The 18615-nt window shown below is 46.2% G+C and overlaps 1 long non-coding RNA gene across 1 annotated transcript in view; it reads right to left on the minus strand.

Moving 5' to 3' along the window:
- Window positions 1-18615, minus strand: part of LOC102576268 (uncharacterized) — a 51320-nt gene that overhangs the window by 9198 nt on the left and 23507 nt on the right. The window contains exon 2 of the long non-coding RNA XR_363770.4: window positions 5950-6123. This is a non-coding gene — a long non-coding RNA (uncharacterized LOC102576268). The remainder of the gene's footprint in view (window positions 1-5949; window positions 6124-18615) is intronic.

The following is an 18615-nucleotide window of genomic DNA, read 5'->3' on the forward strand; positions in this document are numbered from 1 at the left end:
TATAGGGTGGGACTTCCGGTCCCAAGATAGCAACCAGGGGGAGGGGCACCTGTCAAGGGGTGGGGCTACCCTTGTGGCCCTTGACAGCTTGCCAAAACTCAGTGAGCAGCCCTCCGCCTGAAATAATTACCTGCCCCTGATTTACAGTGTGTCAGAGCAGGATCCCTGCATGTGTATAAGTGTCCTGAGACACTAACTGGTTCAAAGAGGCATAAGCTTTCATAGGCAACAGCCTGCTTTGTCAGATACTATGAATGGACTTGCAGAAAGAAAAGGCTTAAAATAGAGAGGAGTTTAAATATGAAAAAAGGCACAGGGAGAAGGCATGCTGTTGAGGGAGGCAAAGCAGAGAGGGGTTGGAAAGGTCAACAGGGATAAACAAGTGAGTGCAGCTGGCATCTGGGCCTGTAGCAAGGCTTAGTGAGAACTGGAATTAGGTAGTCTGTTGCTGGAGAGAGATTTTTTGAGTTCTTGGAGTAGCTTTGAAGAGTAGAGGCATTAGAGCAATATTGTACTTAGCATACTGATTACATTCCAGAAGATGGAGCCATTACAGAAGGACTTAAGGAGTCCACATTCTAAAAGGGATTGACATCCTCAGGACCATATACAAATATCTAAGTACTTTACAAGAAGTAAGAACTCCTGGTCTCCACTGTAATGGGGAATGTCAAACCTTTTCCAGAAATAAAGGGCTAAGGTGTGCTCTAAGGAAAACCAGCTCTTCCCTCTAGAATGGAGCTACTCTGTATCAGTGCAGAAAGCTTTCTAGTGGGGCTTCCGGAGCCTGAATGCCTAAAACAGGCCAGATTAGGGCAATGTCTCTTTTGGGAACACCATTATAGAGAAGTCTAGGACAAGAAAGTAATGTTTAGATTATTCTCAGAGATTATTACCTCTGGATCTTACCGATTAGCAGGATAATTGGTATTAGCCACAGGAAGCAAATACCCATAACATGACAAATTCTGTTTCAACTGCCTGGAGTTCATAGAAGAGTAATGATGAAAACTCTTGCTAAGAATAAATTCCATATATCAATGAAGTCTGCTCTGCTTAAGTAAGGTTATGTGATCACAGATGCTATGGCCACAAAAGAGAAGGTTTATGTTCTAAGATTTTCATAGAATCATAGAAGTAGGGTCAGAAGGGACCTTGTAGATCTTCAGGTCTGACCCCCTGCCTGGGCAGAAGGAAAACTGGGCTCAAATGACCCCAGCCAGGTAGGCATCAAGCCTCTTCTTAAAGACCCCCAGGGTAGGATCCAGCACCACTTCCCTTGGAAGTTGGTTCCAGATTCTAGCCGCCTAACTGTGAAGTAGTTCTTACGGATGTCTAACCTAAACCTACTCTCCAACAACTTGTGACCTTTATTCCTTGTTATCCCGGGGGGCGCTAGGGGAAACAAGGTCTCCCCCAAACCCTTCTGGTCCCCCCTAGTGAGTTTATAGACGGTCACCAGGTCCCCCCTCAGCCATTTTGATGTGGTTGTGGGAGTTCTGCCTCACATATCAACTGTCAGTGCAAGGAGACAGTACTGTAGAGCTCTGAGAAGCCGGAGCAGATTAGAATAAAGGATCCTCAAGAAATCTAAGAACTAGATTCTAAAACAACAGGTGTTTATATGCTTTATGTGCATACATTTCTGCTGTAGTATGCATCTGCCCCTTACCTGCAAAACATCAGTTCTACCACCAAGATCAAATCTGTATTTTCCTTTGTCATTTTATAGAAGTGCACTGATACATTGGTCCAATATCAGATTGGCACCAATATAAAGAAAATTGACTATTGGAAATCAGCCTGATATAGCCCATAATTTAGCCGATAAATGCCTGTGCATGCGCGCAGCCACAACACAGCATGCAGGCAGTGAGGAGTACAGGTCATCAGCTTGGAGAACTGCTTGCCACTGGTAAGTCTGTTGTGGAAGGGGAGGGGGGAGGGAAGGGGCATGGGGCAGGGCAGATCAATGCCCCCTGCAGTGAGTGAGGGAGTGGAGCAGGGGCTGGGGCAGGCGCTGCCCAGCCAGGGTGGATCAGGGCATGGAACAGAGCCCGCTGCTCATTTGGGGGGGACAGGCTGGGGTGGGGGTGGGCACAGCTTCCACTGCTGCATGCCCCCAGGGAGGGTACAGGAGGGGCGTGTGCCTCCAGATCTGTGTGGTGGAAGGGGGAAGCAGGGTGGGGCTGCCACTACAGGCTGAGACCAGGGCAGTGCTGGGCTCTTCCTTGCAGGGGCTGAGTCAGTCTTCACTCAGGGTAGGTGGTGGTGGTGCGCTGGAAGCGAGGCTATGGAAGGGGGGGCTGCCACCACCCCAAATTTCATCATAGCCCCCCAGTAGTCCCCCCGCAGTGTTGCTGCCTGAACTGCAGCCCAGCCCAGCCCTGCTCCCACACAGATCTGGGGGGACACACCCCTATGTCCTCCTAGGATGTATGCAGCAGAAGCCCTCCCCCCCATGCTTATCAGAAGCTTATTATAATACAGTAGTTATCATGGACATTATGATATTTTGTAACACCATAATTAGTATTGGGCCTGGTCCTGGTTAGTCATGATGTAAGAATAGAGTTCACATCATCCTGATATTGCAATTGGAGCAACAAAGCCCTGATACTTGCATAGGGCAAAATGATCCTAAAGCTATAGGCTACCTAAACTACTAGAATGCGTACAACCTAATCCAGGATGATGTGTTTATATGTGGCCTGATTGGCTATTCTACCCTTGTTCCTCATTGGCAGGGAACTACTTAATTTGCAATTTGGCAGATTTTTTGGGTTTTGTGTAAACCGTGAAATCGGACATTGTTCACAAAAACAGACATTTTCTGTGACATAATAGTAATAAAAAAAACCCCACTTACTAAAAATAAAATACTGGCTCCCCGGTGGGAGTTAGCAGTCCTCATGGCCCCTGCAGCTTGGCTTCACAGCTCACTGGAACCAGGGGCACTGCTGGTCTGAAGGGAACCAGCCAAGATAGTGGCCACCGCCACAACCTGCCCCTCACAGCTGACTGACTGAGAGCGCCTCAACATGCAGCCCCAGCCCTTTCCACCAATCAGCAGCAGGAGGCGGGACTACCCTCTCGGCCAATCAGAAGTCAGGGGCAGGACTGCACAACAGATGGCCGTTTTGGCCAATCAGTGGTGAGGGGAGGGCTTGTCACAAAAAGGCTGTGAAATTGGGTCCATGCACCATGAGCAGCCTGCAAAAATCCCTTTTGCTCGTGGCAACTTAAGTAGATCCCTACTCATTGGTCCATGCCGCAGAACAAGCAGTTCAGACATTTATAGTTCTTAACAGAAAAGCAGCAACCAGGCTGCTCAATGCTTAATAAGCCTTTAGTTATATCTGGTATCTCATTGCCCTCTAGCCTTGTCTTTTTGTTTCTGTCCTGAATTTTTCCTCCAACCTTGTCTTCTGGCTCCATTCTTCTCTAGCCTTGTCTTCAGCTCCATCTGCTCTCCAGTTACTGCCTTTGGCTCCTGAGTTCTTAGTATATTGTGCCCTAACCAATGGACAAAACTATCTTTGCCCCATTCTGACATAAACTGAAGGTGAGCTGTGACATCTGACAGCTTCAAAAAAAGTTTCCTCCTCCTATCATTATTTCCTCTAAGTTTTAGTCTAAGGCAGTTTCTCTTCTTTCAAGTTCCATTTTTGTAAGCACTACGACAGTCAAGCCATGTGTGGTTCCCTAGAAAAAAAACCCATTCACATTCTGTCTCAGTTACTAACTGAAGCAATTTTTCAGCTGAAGGTAAGGCACAGACACTAGGAATAGAAGACTTCCTGCAATCAGAGGAGAAAACGTAGCCCTATGACTTATGACCAAGGATCCAAGTTTTCTATTCACCACAGAAAAACATGGTAAAACCAAGATTTTCTCATTTTAAGGAAAAAAAACATGGATTTTCTCCTTTCAAGGAGAAAAATGTGGGAAACAGTGGGTTTCCCCTTGCAGGCTGGCAGTGTTCCAGCCTACAAGGGGCTGTGGAGAGCAGGAAGAGGGTGATCAGCAGGAGGCACCATGTGCATGTGCGCGTGTACACAAGCATATGGCTGCTAGGCAATCTGGAGAGCAGCTTCCTGCAGGTAAGTTTGGCAGCAGCAAGGGAGGTGGCAGGGAATTGAGGCCCCCATACTGAGGGAGGAAGGGAGGGAGGGAGGAAGTTGGGCAGGGTGGGGGCTGCTGCCCAGCTGGGGCGGTGCATGGGACTTGGGGTCTGGGGCTCGAATACACAGCTGCAGGGCCCAGGCAGGGAGTGGAATGGGGCAATGGGCAACTCATTCAGGGAGATTGGGGGGGGGCGGGCTTGCTCCCCACCACTGTGTGCACTACCGGGGGGGCATGGAGGACACATACCTCCCACATTTGTGCATGGGGCAGGGGAGTGGGCTGCCCACTGTGGGCTCAGTCTCCCCACCCTACTGCCCTCCCCCCAGGGCCTCCATGGCCTAGCTGGTGGGATCTGGTGCGGCAGGGCAGAACTGGGTGGGGAAGCTCAGTGCTGCTGCTGGGAGCCTGCACCACCATGGCAAGGCACTCCCTGACTGCCTGGCAGCAGCAGGTGTGGTAGCACAGAGTTGTGCCCCTCACTGCTGCTGGGTGGGCAGAGGGCACCTCATCATGGCAGCATAGGGCTTGCAGCAGTGGCACCAAGCTTCCCTGCCTGGCCCCACTGTGCCAGGTCCCATCTGCTGGACCATGGAGGCCCCAGAGGGAGGGCAGCAGGGCGGGGTGGCTGAAGCAGCCAGTCTGCATCCCTCCCCCGTGGGCTCTGCTTTGGCTATGCCTTGGGGAGCCATGGCTCTGTGCTCCACTCTGCTGCTGTAGCCGCTGCCTCCTGCAGGTGGCAGCCACATTTCAGGTGCTGCTGCAGGGGAGCAGGGGGCTGCGGACCTGGGTCCCTGGCCCTGTAACCCTGGCAGCTGGAGGCCTTCCTCCAGCAGGGCTGGGGTGGCAGGGGACTGTGGGTGGGGAGTGAGGGGCACAAGCAGGGTTGGGGAGGCTATGGTTGGGGATTAAAGGGCACCAGCAGGACTGCTGGTCAGGAGTGAGGGGCAATGGTATGGGCAGGGCACCAGCATATCAAGGCTGCTCAGTGCTACAAAGCAGTGGGGTGGGGGATCGCTGCAGCTGGACCTGCATCCTGGTGAGTGAAGGGGCAGGGGGAGCTCTGATTTTCCATGATAGAAGTCCCCAAAATCAGATGCCAACATTTATAGGTATTTAAAATTTATTTTATTATAGTGATTGAGGCACTGGTACGCTTCCAAATTGCTTTATAATTGTAAACATATCAATAAAATATTGTGTTCAACTGATATATATATATTTCATTTTAATAATGTAAAAACACAGATTTGGGGTTTTTTTATCCAGGATCACAGAGGAAGTCTGTAGCAAGCAAGGCTATGTATGAAATGTAATAACCCAGTCCTTTACCCTACTCAAAGTTTCTTTGTAAATGCATAAATAATAGGCATAGTCCCTGTCCTGAGGATCTTACAGATCATTTGATTGAGGCAACTAACAAAACTCAAACATTAGATGGCTATTAGATGGTGGTAGCCTGCAGATTGTTGCTGGAAGGCTTTACTTCAAGATTTTTAAAAGTGCAGTTGGCTATAAGTTAATTCAGTTACATGGAACAACATGCACCTGAGTACAAGTGGTATTTCTAATTTCACAGAATTGTTAAACACTTCCCTTGAATGTGAAATAAAGTGGCAAAATAACTTATTTATAGTCCAATAAGGTTAAGGGTCTGTCAGAAACCCCTTCTAAATGCCAAAGTTCGTAGTTAAGGCACCAAGCAACAGTAATTTCACCCCCTTGTATATACCCATTATAACAGGACATGATGTCATTAACAGAAAGCCTTATTAAACAGAACCTTTATTCCTAAAAATAGTGTATCTAAGTGAAGATACTTACATACTCACTTCAAATGGACTCACTTCAAATCTCAAGGGCCATTTTCTATTGACCTGCTGCCCAAGTGCAGTCCTAGGAGTTTCTAATAACAGTGTCCAAGAAGGAGATCCTCAATGCGACTCCATATGGATGTAGTAGAACACTCACATTGAAGTCCTGCTCTTCTATTGGCTGCTGCATGACAAGAACAGACCAGTACTGTAAATAGAACACTATCCATGGAAACACTTACTTCAACACTTCTGAAATGCTTGGATTAGTTTATAAATAATGATGACCCTTCTTAAAGGTACTCAGCATTGACTTAAATATTCTGATCTTTAGCTAGTTATATGGCTCCCAATCGTACTGGGCAAACCTACACATTCAATTCTGGTGCCTGAATAAACTGTGGAGCTTATTGCTCTGGGGTTAATTGCTCCCAGGCACACCATTTGAACATAGCCCCAGGAGCAATTAATTCTGGAGGAATAAGCTCCACAGTTTATTCAGGCACAACACATTCAGCCTGGGTAGAGCAGACTTGGCTGGCAGGGGGCCCCAGGGGTCAGCCTGCCAGCCCTTCGCTGCTCCCATTGGCTCTGTATGCTATAGAAGGGGCTGGCTGTATCATGAAAGAACTTCAGTGTAGGGCTACCTGGCAGGCAGATTCGGCCCGATTCGGTGGCTGAATCTCCAAATCCAAATTGAATCGGGACCAATAAAAAAGGTCCAAATTGATTCGAAGCTCTCTGAATCTTTGGAAAAGATTCGGAGAGCTTCAGTGATTCGGGTAGACCCCGCCCGCTGCAGCAGGGAGCTGGAGCCAGACTCTGAGCTGGTAAGTAGGGGCAGGAGAGGTAAGGCTGAAGGAGGGGGGAGGGGACCAGGGGGGGACCCCTGCCAGGGCCCAGCCCCCACCATGGCTGCCCCCCTCGGCCCCAGCTCCTGGCCCTTTAAAAAGAAGCCCTGACTCACTGGGTGCTCCCGGGTGGGGGGGCAATCCCTACTGCCCACCACTGCCCCAGGCTGCATGGGGGGGGCTCTGCACAAGCCTCCCGACCCCCCTCCACTCCTACACCCCACCATGGCTGCCCCACCCACCCTAGCTCCAGCTCTTTAAGAAAAAGAAAACCGAAAAAACCCCGGGACTCACAAGCTCCTGCAGTGGCCTCGGGGGTGCTTGTGGAAGAGCCCCCCACGTGGCGCAGGGTTCAGTGGGGATTGCCTCCTGCTGGGCACAAACCAGTGAGCCTGGATTTTTTTGTTTTTGTTTTTCTTAAAGGACCACAGGTGGGGTGGGCGGGGCATCCATGGGGGGGGCTGGGACAACAGGGGGAGTCGGGGGGCTCGTGGAGAGCCCCCTATGCATTGTGGGATAGTGGGAAACAGTGGGGATCGCCCCTACACCTGGCAGCACCCAGTGAGACGGAGGGGGAGACGGGTTTCCAAAGTGCCGGGAGCTGGGGCGGGCAGGACAGTGATTCCAATCACCAAATCAAATCTGTCTCCCGAATCGGAATCCAAAGCGAATACTAGCCACTTCACACAGGCCTAGTCTACATGTGCACTGCTGTGGAGTTTTTTACTCCGCAGCAGGACAGAGCTTTTCAATACAAGTACTATCCTGCTGCAGAGTAAATTAGTTTACTCCAGCCTAACTGGGCCACACATGTAGACACTGAGACATTTACTGCGCAGTTAATTAGTTAACTGCACAGTAAATGTCTCATGTGGCAGTGTCCACTGTGACTGAAGTTGGAGCCAACCTTGCTGAAGTTAATGGGGATTTTGCCATTAACTTTATTGGGATTGGGCACTGTTGCTAAATGCTAGGAACTGCTGTCCTTGCTGGCTATTGTTTAATTATAGTGCTGTTTCAAAAAAGCAAAATGGCAAGTGCCACAAGACTTTGAAACCTGTCAGTATCTTGTATCCATCTGCAATTCAAGTGCCACATTGGTTCTTTCTTCTCCATCCAGTAGTACATAAATCATACAATAGTGTGCTTGACTCTAAACAGAATCTGGCAGGCTACAACTTCACATCCTGAATGAATACAACTAAAAGATAGTCTAAACAGCTTAAATGAAATTCAGGCATTGATGAGGGCAAGGAGATTTCTGTACAATCTTCAAATATGTATAAGGGGTATAGGTTGTAGTCGTGTTGGTCTAAGAACATAGGCAGACAAGGTTCTTCGGGTATATCTGATATCTTTTATGAGACCAGCTCAAATAGTTGCAAAAATTCTTTTTTTCAAGCTTTTGGGCACAAACACCCTTTGTCAGGCTGAGGCAGCATCTGCAGTTGGTCTGTGCTCTTCCTGGGTGGAATGAACAGAAAAGAAGCCAGAGGCCAGTATGCATGCAAGGACGCCAGTCAGTAAAAATGTAAATAATAGGAGTCAAAGGATGAGAGACAGGTTGGGGGGGAGTGACTATAGAATTGGTGCAGTACAGAAGAAAAACCCCTATGAATCACACATCACTGGTTATGACATATCACTCCTCCCTGGAACCTATACGGAAAATCCTTAAACAATTGCAGCCCATTCTAGAAGAATACCCAGTTCTTAAAGAGATCTTCCTTCCCAGAACCACCCAGAAACAAGTGCTGAACCTCACTAATCTCATCACCAGAAGCAAAACCCACTGAATGGATCCAGACCATGCCATGACAAGAAATGGAAAGCCTGCCAACCTATCACCATCACCCCCACAATTACAACACCCCACAACAGAATCATCACCATTCCTCCATCTTATAGCTGCACCTCCAGAAATGTAATATACCTCATCCAATGCACCAAATGCCCTGATGGAAAATACGTAGGAGAGACCAAACAACAACTGCGCACCAGAATGAACGCACACTGGAAATCTGTCAAAGACAAATATACCCAACTACTTGTGGGGGCGCATTTCTCACAAGAAAACCACTCCAACCTCTCAGATCTAATCCTCAAAGGGAATTTACAGAACTTTGTGGGGAGGGGGGGAAGCGGCTGGATGCAGGGGGCCCCTTGGCTGTGGGGTCCCCTGCGGCCGCAGGTTTTGCAGGATAGGACGGGCCAGCCCTGTACACACAAAACTTCTAAAAATATGGCTTATAATGAAAGTGTTGCCACCTAATACACTGTTAGAAACAGAACTCATGGTAATAAACTTTAAGCTGTGAAGAAATTAATATTTTGAAACATGCCCCTTTCACTACAGATTTAATTACAGGAGCATATAAACATTTTTAAATCTGTCTAAAGAATGACTCAGATGAGTAGAGATTCTGGTTCATGTTTGCAAGGCTTCAGCCTGCCTCTAAACATAATGAACAAGTATTATGAACAGCAAACAGAATGGGTTCAACTTTCATTGGCACAGCGGGTTCAACGTTCATTCCTGAATTCTTGGATTCAACTTTGCCATAGATCATGCACAGAAATTAATGTGGTAATCTTGTCTTGGTCTTCAGTGGATATCAACACCAAAAAACAGTCAAATCAAAATTACGTTACATTTCCTCTCTTTATCCCCCTTGTATTTTCCCCACTACAGTCAGGTTGATCCTATGGAACTTACAAGAAGAACCAGTTTTATATTAAGGTAATCTCTCAAACACTGATTGTCACCAATCCTGTTATAAGTAGGATAGACATTTTTACAGCAATTCCCTCTCATCAGAGATTTTTGTTTTCTATGTAGAACCTTCTCTCTTTTTTTTTTCCTTTAAAAACACTTTAATAATAAAATACCTTAGTGTAAAAAGTTATGTGACTCAGGGTTTTAAGGCCCACGGAGACAGTACTGATATAAGTTAGTGCCAACAATGAAAACTGATGGAAAGTAAACTGCCTATACAAGTTTTCCCCTGATGTATATTTCTATTCTATTCTGCACTTGGTATGACACACAGATCTAGTCTCACAGTGATAAAAATTGCCAAATATAAATTTTTATTCTGAGGAAAAACATGACACTACACAGTGTTTTTAAATCATATTTTCAGAGATCAAACAATGTAAGAAAAATATTATGATTCACCTTCTTGGTCCTTTAAAACAGGGGTGTCAAACATATGGCCTGTGAGCTGGATCTGGTCTGTGGAGCTGTACCATCTGGCCTGCAGTACTGACTGCAGCATGCTCTGGCCCCAACCCCACGTGCAAGGCTAGTTTGGGGCACCCGCTGCACGTGGCATCCATGCCTGACCAACACAGTACGCTGGATCTGGTGCTGGCCCATATTAAGCCCATAGATTACCCCGGCATGCCATATCCAGCATGCAGGGTGGATCCAGCATGGATGCCACATGAAGCTTGCACACCAGACCCACCCTCCATGCTGCATGTAACACACACCTTGGACTGGTCCTATGCACTGTGTGCTATGTTGGGTCAGGGCCAACATGTGCTGCATATTGTGTGCATGGCTGGAACCTGGCATGCACACTAAGCAGCATATGCAGTCAGTCTAGGGCATGCACTGCATGTGGCATCCTTGCGGTCTGGGTACAGCACATAGAGTTAGCGTGTGGGCCTAATCCAGCCCACAGATTGGCTCCACATCCCTTATCTGTCCCAGGGAGATGGATGAATTTGACACCCCTGCTTTAAAGAGAAACGATTGGAAACTCATGGTACTTTCTGGGATTGTAAAAGGAAATTTAAGGCAATCAAAATATTCTGAACTTCAATGCTTTCCAGGGCGATATTGTATGATATTCCTAAATTTTAATTGAAGAGTTTTAACTTTATTGTATTTTCCTTCCTTTTGAAAAATACCCCCCATACTGGAGAAAACCGCACCTTTCACAAAAAGGTTTCACTGGAACTTTTTTTATGAGTCTAGGAAGCAACAGAAAGAACTCACTGGGGCAATATGAATATGAACATATGAAATGGACTTGGCACACCTCATCATTACTCTCTGATCAGCTGTCTGAAGTGAACGTGTTCAATGGACCGCTGATTTAAATGCAGTCTTTTGATTTTAAAGTTTCTAGGAAGGCTGGGTGAGATTCAGCAACCCTTATTCATGCAGAATATGAAGTAATGTGTGGAAGTATAGTATTACCCCCATGCCTGAATAAGACTGACAGCATCTGGCCCAGAGTTCTCATCTGGTGCTTGCATTTGTAGGAATCAACTCATCATGATATGGTTACCACTGGCTGGTTGCTCTTCAAAAACTGATGGTCTCTGGGTAAGCATGACCATTTGAAATTAAAGAGATCTCAAACTGGCCCCAATTTACATGAATGATCATGAATCAAAATCAGAGAAATAGCTAAAAGATAATGGAAATCTATGTTCTTTCCCATGGTACTGGTGATAAATATGGGCCCAAACTGAAACACTGCATTTAAACCCTTTTGAGCTTTGGGAAAATTCAGGCCACGGTTCACCTCTGATTGTTACATGTAACACAAGGAATGCTCTTGTTCGTGGGATACTGTCAGTGTGTGCAGAGCCATGCAAAATGTAAAAGAACATGCAGTCCTGCTTCCCTTGCCCAAGCAGCTTTTATTCCAACAGCTTAGTCATTCATCTGTAAAGTCCAGTGGAATTTTGTCACTCATTTTGCTGGCAGCCGGATGGAGTTCTGACTTTATCAAGCCACACGGCAAAGGCACATTAAATACCTCGTTACTAGAAGCAGGCAAACTCTGACAATAAAAATGTCCCCTTTTTAGTTAGGATCATCTACACATGAATTCAAGTGGTCTTAAATGTAATGCATACAGATTAAGCAGGTTTTGGCAGGTGTCTACACATGATGGGCTTTGGGACTAACTTTAGTCCTAGGCCACTTTAGCCCTTCCCTGTGCCCCTGTGGCTACCAGGAGGAGCTCCTGCCTCTGGACACATGGCTGCCAGAACCTGAAGCCATTTGGCAGCCATCTTGGAAACACACCACTGCCCTCTGATCCCTGGCCAGCCCCTTCCTTGCCCAGGAGCCACATGCCCAGCACAGTGGCAGCATGCAGCAGCTCCCTCCTTGCCCACCTTGCCTCCCTGCACCAGGGTTACCCCGCCCCTGCTCCTGCCCCTGCCCATAATGCTCAGCATCCTGCTGCTCCAGCCTGTCCCCTGCCAGCAACGACCAGTGCCCCATGCTTCTGCTGGCCATGGTGCTGGCTCTGCTGGCCCCAGCAGACACCCCTCCATGCTGAGGCCCAAGTAGAGCCACACCTGCCAGTGGGGGCCAGGGTACCAGCTACAGGAGGCCCTGGCCAACCCCCTCCCCCTGCACTTCCTGCTTCAGCCCACCTGCCCTGGTGCCCATACACCCCTGCTCCCTTTCTGTCCCCGGCACCACTCTCAGGACATGCACATGATTGAAACAAAGGAACTTTATTTCTCTTACAACATCCATCTCCATCCCTTCCCCCTCAACACACAGTGCCCCTCTACCCCCTCCTCACCTATTAACAATAAAAAACCTGCTAACAAGTAGCAAACTATATAGTGAGCATCCCAGACCTGGGGAAGGAGAGGTGCCCAGCCAGGAGCACTGGGGGTGGGCTCCAGTTGGCCCCCTAGTGGCTGGGTAGACCCAGGACTAAATTATCTGCATTAATCCGAAGTAATGCTTCTACACATGCATTAATCTGCATTAACTAATCCCACTTAAATTTGATACATGGTTTGGGCAGGTGTCAATTTTAGGTTCCCATTAGCCTAAAATCTCCATTTTTAAGCCACATTAAGGCTACACACATGTAGACATGTGTCCGTAATGCAGCTTAAATTGGGCTAATCCACAGTAAATGACTATGTGTAAACACACCCACATAGATCTAGATCCTCAGCTTTGATAGGGCTGATAACAGGGCTGAATGAATGTTAAGGAAACATTAGTATATTTTAAAAGGCACATGTGGCACTGAACAATAACAGAGGTGGCCTAATAATTTTTCTCGTGTATTTCAACAAAATGCCATTGTCTGCAGATGGTGAAAATATTTATAACAAGGATATGCAACATATGCTCTGAGAAACTAAATGTTCCCTATGGACTCATAAAATGTGACCCATGCTGCTATCTCTTCTGAACTGCACGGTGAGGGCTAATCTAATTAAAAACAGGGTTTTACTGCTGAGTGACATAAAACAAAATAAATTCCGAGTAATCTATTAAGGAAGATGCAAATATAAGTAAATGTTAAGGATAGTGGCATAATTAATATTATTCAAGAATATATATATATTAAGTTTAGCTGTTGGACAACCATTTAATAGAAGTAGGACATTAACTTCCATGGTCCCCTGCTTTACCTGTGGCAGTTTAGGGAGTTATATCTTGTGTTATGTCAGAGTTGACTCAAAAAATTTAGCTTATGGATTGTATAGAATGGTTTGGATAGGGATGATCCAACAGGGAGTTGAACTAGATGACCTCTAGAGGTCACAGCCCTACTTTTCTATGAAATCTATGATTCCTGGCATGCTTCCACCACAGAGAATGTGGTTGCTTGTGATAGCAAAATATAGGACTGGATCCAGGAGATCCATTATGTTCCATTATGTTCTTGTGGGTCAGATTCATAGAGTTGTTCTTGCAAATGGCCATAAAACAGATGTGCCTTTTAGAGGTTCTGTACTTATTACATTATGGAGACATCTAAGCCAGTCCAAATCCAGCCCGCAGAGCCATGTCATCTGGTCTGCAGAGCTCCCCCAGGTTCAGAGATTTAGCAGCAGAGGAGTGGTGGCAATATTAATTGCTGCTTCCCTGGTGCCAAATTCCCAGACTTGTGGGGAGTTCTGCATGATGATGTGGCCACCACCAGTCTGCAGTGGAGCCAGTGCACATGGTCAGTCTGCAGCTCAGTCCAGTGCCTGGGGTCAGGCCAGTGCACGGCCAGATCTGATTTGATAGTTGGTTTGATTTGTCAGTTTTCCTGCTGTGATCCCAGCAAAACTGATCTGATGTTGTGTTGCATCAGAGCTGCATTCCATGAAGCAGTCCCTATCCCTTTTTGTGATCAGTGACATTCAGTAATCTTGCTAATAAAATTGGTATTTTTCAATAAGGGAGTTAGACTCCAGTGTTCAGGACCAGATTCTACAAGCCTTAGGCAAGTTATTCTGTTTTTGTTTATATTCAGACAAGAGTAAGAAATGTGGTTGTCATGCAAAGAACTACTTCTCACCCAACTGCTAGCAATATAGTGATGGGAGACTGGTAACAAGGCAAGAACAGAAGGCTTTGGCAATGACCACTTCCTTACATCTGTTCTAGAAGATGTTTTAAGAAGGAAAAATGATGGATCCAAAATCAAGAGAAATAAAAATAACTTGTATCTTTATGAATTAATTATAAGCCTGAACAGCAAGACAGCAGTATCTTCCATCAGCATCATTGGCTACTGTTAGACAGCTTACTCTGTGGGCCAAAATCAAAGACTGTGCTGAATTTTACCTTCAGATAAACCAGGGCAATTCCCAGTTAGGTGTTTGTAGTTTATGTGAGTGTGAGTGTATATGCACATACACAGGTGCATGTTTTAGGAACATAATGAAATCATTCTCAAAATTATCAGGGCAGCGTATCTGTCATCAGCATGACAACAGCAGTGTGAGGTCTCACGTAGGCTGCTGGCAGATGTTAAAGCAATGGCACAATTGGGTTTTGAGAAATGTCATGCCCCATCCCCAAATCTGGGCAACCTGTCATGCCAGACATGTGTGGTAAGTCATGTGGTTTTGGGGATGGGGCACAAACCAACCCCAACCCCCACTGTGCAATAGCCAACTGCCAGCACCCAGGGAGCTGTCTCTCACTATCCTACATGGCTCCCCAGACATGGCCAGAATTCCTGCTTTTCCCTGCAAAGAGTTTTGAAGCTGCATGTGCAGCTAGGGGGCAGGGAGTTCCCAGGTCCCTAATTGCCAGTGCCCAACACTGTGAAATGATACCTGCAGCTGGGGAATGGGGAGTTCCCATCTCCCCAGCTGCTGCTTGCAAGGGTGCCCCCAGGAACTTAAAAAAAACAGGTGTTCAGCAGAGGCTCCCAGCTGCATGCCCACTTTTTAAAGGCCCAGGGCACAGTGAGTCTGTAATCAGGGAGATGGTCACTGCCCCAGACCCTGGGCTGTCCCACGCCAGATCCATTACTCATCCCAGACATGCCACATGTTCAATTTAAGGCAATTTAAGGCACAATACAAAGAAGATAAAGATGCTATCCACTATATATGGCATATCTTTGTGTCTTGTTTGTTATTTTATCACACCATAAGTTGGTTTTAACATGTGGCTATTTATGATATGATTAACACCTTAATTGCACCTTAAATGTATTGTGTTCTTCGGTCATTAGATTGAACCATACTGCCTGAAGGTGGCTAAGGCAAGTCATGGTACTAAGCATCACCCCCCAAAAAATATTGGTTCTGCCACAAACTGCTCTTTGATCTTAAGCAAATCATTCCATTTTTCTAGGTCTCTGTTTTTACCTTTGCAAAAGGAAATGATGATCCAGAAAGAAATTCATTCCTGTGTAGAGGACCTGCACAAAACCTAAGCATCATTCCAGATTCACTTAATCTCTGTTACAAAGTTCTTCCCAAAATTCTCTGAAAGAAAGTTTACAGAAAGCTGGAAGGATTGATTTATGAAGATTAAAAGGAAAAATGTAAATTCACTGAATAACAATGAATGGTGGCATGATGGTCTACAAATATTAGAAGACTGTAAAATCCAAGTACATAGAAGATTTACATAGAGAAGAATATGGTAGTATAATTAGAACAGGGCTTAAGAAACAAAGCTGAGGAAAATATTTTTTTTCCAGCAGTGGAATGGAGAATGAAACAGGACATCTTCCAACGGGAAGCAGTGTTTGCTCATAACCACAGATTTTTAAAACTTGACCACACAAAGCATTTGTATGGGCAATGTAAGGAAAAATCCTGTACTGGCCAGGGATTAGACTAGAGGATTCTCTAACCCAGAGATTAAAAGGCTGGAAATGATTTTCTGTTTTAACTTCCTGTACAGCATAGGCCCTAGACTTTTACCAAATTACCCCTGTTGCCCAACAAACCTTTGTTCCGTTAAAATATGACATCCAGAAAGGCATCCCAATCTTCATCTGAAGACATCCTGAGATGAAGAATCCACCATTTCTATTGGTACTCTGTTCCAGTGGTTAATCACCTTAACTGGTAAAAAATACCAAACCCTGTGTTTTATTTCTAATTTGAATGTGCTTGGCTTTGCCTTTCATCCACTAGTAATCCATGGGTCTTTTTCTTCTCCAACTATGTCCTATGGCTTTGGGGCCTGACCCAAAGCCCTTTGAAACCAATGCAAAGATCCATGATGACCTTAATGGGCTTTGGATCAGGCTCTTGTTAAGTACTCTTTTCTGTCCACTCAAATTCATACAGCTGATGCATATTAATAGCAACATATCAGTGCCCTGGTGCTATGTTGCTCCTTAAGTGGCTGTGATTTTTATAGGGAGTGCAGTCTGAATACCTGGGACAGAAAATATTCCCAATGCAGACATTACAGGTAAAGGGTTGTTGCTGCCCATGAATGTCAACTATAAAGGTATTATGGGTAAGAAAATGTTATATTAGCAGAGATGTAAAACAACTGTCCAAAATAGACTCAGCTACCTGTACACATGAAGGACTGCTTTGTTTCCGACCACAGGCAACACGTAGTAGAGCATGGGGGGGGGAAGGGGGGCATGTGCCCCCCCTTGAGATTGGCTGCCACTGGCTTCTGCAGGCGGTCACCGCTCGCCACTCACAACCCTCCCCCTGCCTAGTGCAGACACCGCCGCTGGCATCTGTGGGTGATCCCCACTTGCTGCTCATCACTGATGCTGCCACCTAAAAATGGTGCCCCTCCAGTCTTGGGAGGCACCAGTCATTCATGTTCCTGACCACTCACTGAGAAGGTGAAGCATGTACTCCATTCCTTCTCCTGCCAGTCATTAATTTCTCCACAGGCGATAAGCAGATAGCAGCTGCAGAGGTATCCAAAGGATGTGCCTATTATTTTTATAATGTAAAAATGTAAGAGCATTGTGAACAATAATCAACTTCATAAAATAAAGGGCACTCCATTACTGAAACATCTAGCCACTTTTGCAATCATTCTAAGTGCTCACCGCTCATTTTCATCAACATTTTAATGAACTCTTTGAAGTATTTTTTTGGTAAAGGATTCCCCGTTATAATAGTTATAGAGTAGTGGAGCCTGATGCTTCAATATTCCTAGTCAATAGCTGACTTTCTGTTTCACAGGTTTTCACTTTGAATTTCTTTTTTAACTAAATAGCAGCAGATTTGTAGGATGTGTAAGATTATTAGGTCTTGTTTTAAGATCCTTAAATGGAAGGCATTTTAAAAGTGCTTACATTAGCACTAGGGCTGTATGAAGCTTCGGGGGCTGATTCAATTCAGAGGAGATTCGACCCAATTCGGTCGCTGAATCTCCGAATCCGAATCAAATCAGGGGACCAATTAAAAGGTCTAAATCGATTTAAAGCTCTCTGAATCAATTTGGAAAAGATTCAGAGAGCTTTGAAGATTCGGACAGTCCCTGCCTGCAGCAGCAGGGAGCTGGACCCTGACTCAGAGCTGGTAAGTAGGGGGCGGGGGCAAGGGGGCTTGTGGAGACCATGGGGGGACCCCTGCCAGGCCCCATCCCCTGCCTGCTCCCCCAGCCTCCTCCACAGCTGCCCTGTCCACCCCAGCTCCTGGCCCTTTAAAAAAAAGCCCAGACTCACTGGGTGCTGCCAGGTGTATGTGTGTGTGTGGGGGGGGGAGGAATCCCCGCTGTTCCCCATTGTCCCAGATGCTGCAGCGGCCTTGGAGTTTCTGGGGACTCATGCAGAGTCCTTCATGCAGCGTGAGACAGTGAGGGGCAGTGGGGATCACCCCCCTGCCAGGCAGGAGCCAGTGAATTGGGGCTTCTTTTGTTTGTTTTTTCTTTAAAAGGGCCAGAGCTGGGGCAGGCAGGAGTTGGGGGGCTTGTGGCAGACCCCCCCCCCACGTGGCATGGGGCAGCAGGGATCACCCCCCCCACGCAGCAGCAGCTGGTGAGTAGGGGCTTTTTTTCCCCAAAGAGCTGGGAGCTGAGATGAAAAGGGCAGTGGGTCGGGGATGGGCCTGGCTGATTTGGAGATTCAGCTGATTCAGAGATTCAGCTGATTCGGCAGCAGCCAAATCTCTGAATCAGATTCAGCTGAATCAATTCGGGATGGTGATTTGAGTCACCTAATCGAGTCACTGTTCCCTGAATCGGCCGAATCCAAATCCAAAACAAATATTAGCTGCTTCGCACAGGCCTAGTTAGCACTGTTGATGAATTACAAGGAAACAAGCTAACAAGCTACTCAAAGTATACTGATGTTAGTGGAGTTTCAAACTACTTGCATTGGAGTATATTTGGCCTTTCTGATGTGATAGACCACAGAATTGAAATGTGAGAAACCTGGTGTATTATTAACATTATACCATTTCTATTTGAACTAACTTTACTTATAGGATAATATGTTAAAGAAAAAGTGGGAAATGCTTGTTTCTGACTTTGTGTTAAAAAAATGAATCCAATTTTATCTGAGTTTTATGTCACACAGAGGCTGCGTGAATCTACTTATACTTTTTGTAATTCCACAGTTTACAGATACATTTGTAATTAATCTGCAAATCTAGATATTTGC

Source organism: Alligator mississippiensis, chromosome 13, assembly GCF_030867095.1.
Source record: "Alligator mississippiensis isolate rAllMis1 chromosome 13, rAllMis1, whole genome shotgun sequence".
In the NCBI taxonomy this organism is placed as follows: domain Eukaryota; kingdom Metazoa; phylum Chordata; order Crocodylia; family Alligatoridae; genus Alligator; species Alligator mississippiensis.